General features: G+C 40.3%; 1 pseudogene; it reads left to right on the plus strand.

Annotated features, from left to right (window-relative positions):
• The first annotated feature begins 546 nt into the window (after positions 1-546).
• LOC103194300 lies at positions 547-1515 on the plus strand (annotated as a pseudogene).
• The last annotated feature ends 338 nt before the right edge of the window (positions 1516-1853 follow it).

Raw genomic sequence — 1853 nt, forward strand, 5'->3', positions numbered from 1 at the left:
TCTCGGCGTCCATTGGCCATGTTCATCTTACTCTAAAGGATTGCTAAGAACTAAAGAGAGTATCAAACACATGACTGTTCAAACACTTTTGTTTTATAAAATCCAAATTGAGACACATGACAAAAGGCATTTTTTTCTGACATCTGAATATTTATTATGGAAAATATTTCAAAAGTATGTCTCAAAATGAGAAGAAACAGCTGCAATCATCCATAATAATCAGAATGTGGAATGTACAAAGTATGAATCCAGGAAAATTGAAGTTGTCAAAAATGAAATGGAATTTATAAAGATCGATATCCCAGGCATTCGTGAGCTGAAATGTACTGGTATTGGCCATTTTGAATCAGACAGTCATATGGCCTACTATGCCAGGAGTGACAAATTGAAGAGGAATGGAGTTGCATTCATCATCAAAAGAGCACTTCAAGATCTATCCTGAAGAGTGTAGGACAGTTTGAATGAGACAAAGACAGAACTGGAGCTGGTTATAGGCACTGGATGCAGTTTAGCTGAGAGCTGAAGATGGCAGTGAATGTGTACTCGATGTCACATGGCATGCTGGCTTTGATCAATGAGTCCCAGCAGTTGAATTTGACAAAGACCAAACAATTGTACTCAGGGGCTGCCTATTGTCGTCAGCCCCTATTGACATACTGTTCCCTGGCTTCATTGCCTTGAAGAAAGTGAAATTCCAAGCTAAGCTGCAGCATGAATACATCCAGAGCTTCAAAATACTGCAAGCAGGTTTTAAGAGAATGGGTGTTAACAAAATAATTTCCAATGGATAAATTAGTAAAAGGAAATTTTCAGAGCAATTTTAAATTTATGCAGTGGTTCAAAAAGTTTTTTGATGCAAACTATGATGGAAAGGGAGCTCTGGTAGCATAGTGCCTAAGGCGCTTGACTGCTAATCAGAAGGCTGGTGGTTCAAACCCACCAGCCGCTCCTCGGAAGGAAGGTTGGGCAATCTACTTCCGTAGTGATACTGCCTCAGAAACCCAAGGAGGGGTCACTATGAATCGCGTCCAACTCGATGGCACATAACAACAACAACAACATGATGGAAAAGTCTATGATCCTGTAGCTGCCAGACAAGGTCAGGAAACTACAGAGCCTCCTTCCCTTGTTGCCCCAACTCTGAATAAACTGAAGAAACCTCTTAGCACTAGCAGTGCAGCTACACAGAGGCCCATTTCAGCACCAAGAATTACTGCAACTTCTAAGGCTGGCCCAGGTGTAGTGAGAAAGAATCCTGGTACGCATAATGGAGATGATGAAGGAGACGAATTGATGTAGCTGGTCAACGTATTGAAGCTCACTGTCAAAGATTTGAGGATTCTAAGTTTATCATTAAAGAGAGATTTCTACTTTGGAAAGCTAAGGAACATTGAATTGATTTGCCAAGGAAATGACCCTGTGTTGCAGAGGATTATGAATGTTCTCTATGCCACAGATGAAGGCTTTGTGATACCTGATGAAGAGGGCCCACAGGAAGAACAAGAAGTGTATTAACAGTCTGGACCAACAGAGCAAGATCTCAATTTTTCACTCCAAATCATGTGCTTAACTGTAAAATTCTCCCTTTATGATTCTTAGAGGACTCACTGGTTTCTTTCCATGAGCAAAAAGTACCTTTTCTTAAAGTGCACTTTGCACAAGTCTCACTCTTTTTCCACAAGTTTGAATTAGGAGCTTTTACCTTGTAGCAGAGCAGTATTAACATCTAGTTGGCTCACCTAGAGAACAAAGAAGCTGACCATGGGGCTCACCATATAGCTGCTAGAGAAAGTGTCAGTAGCGAAATATACATTAAAGACTGAATTAAAATTTAAGATAATGTGAAATCTTGG

Source organism: Orycteropus afer, unplaced genomic scaffold, assembly GCF_000298275.1.
Source record: "Orycteropus afer afer isolate SDZICR_OR568_19922 unplaced genomic scaffold, OryAfe1.0 scaffold00043, whole genome shotgun sequence".
Classification (NCBI taxonomy): domain Eukaryota; kingdom Metazoa; phylum Chordata; class Mammalia; order Tubulidentata; family Orycteropodidae; genus Orycteropus; species Orycteropus afer.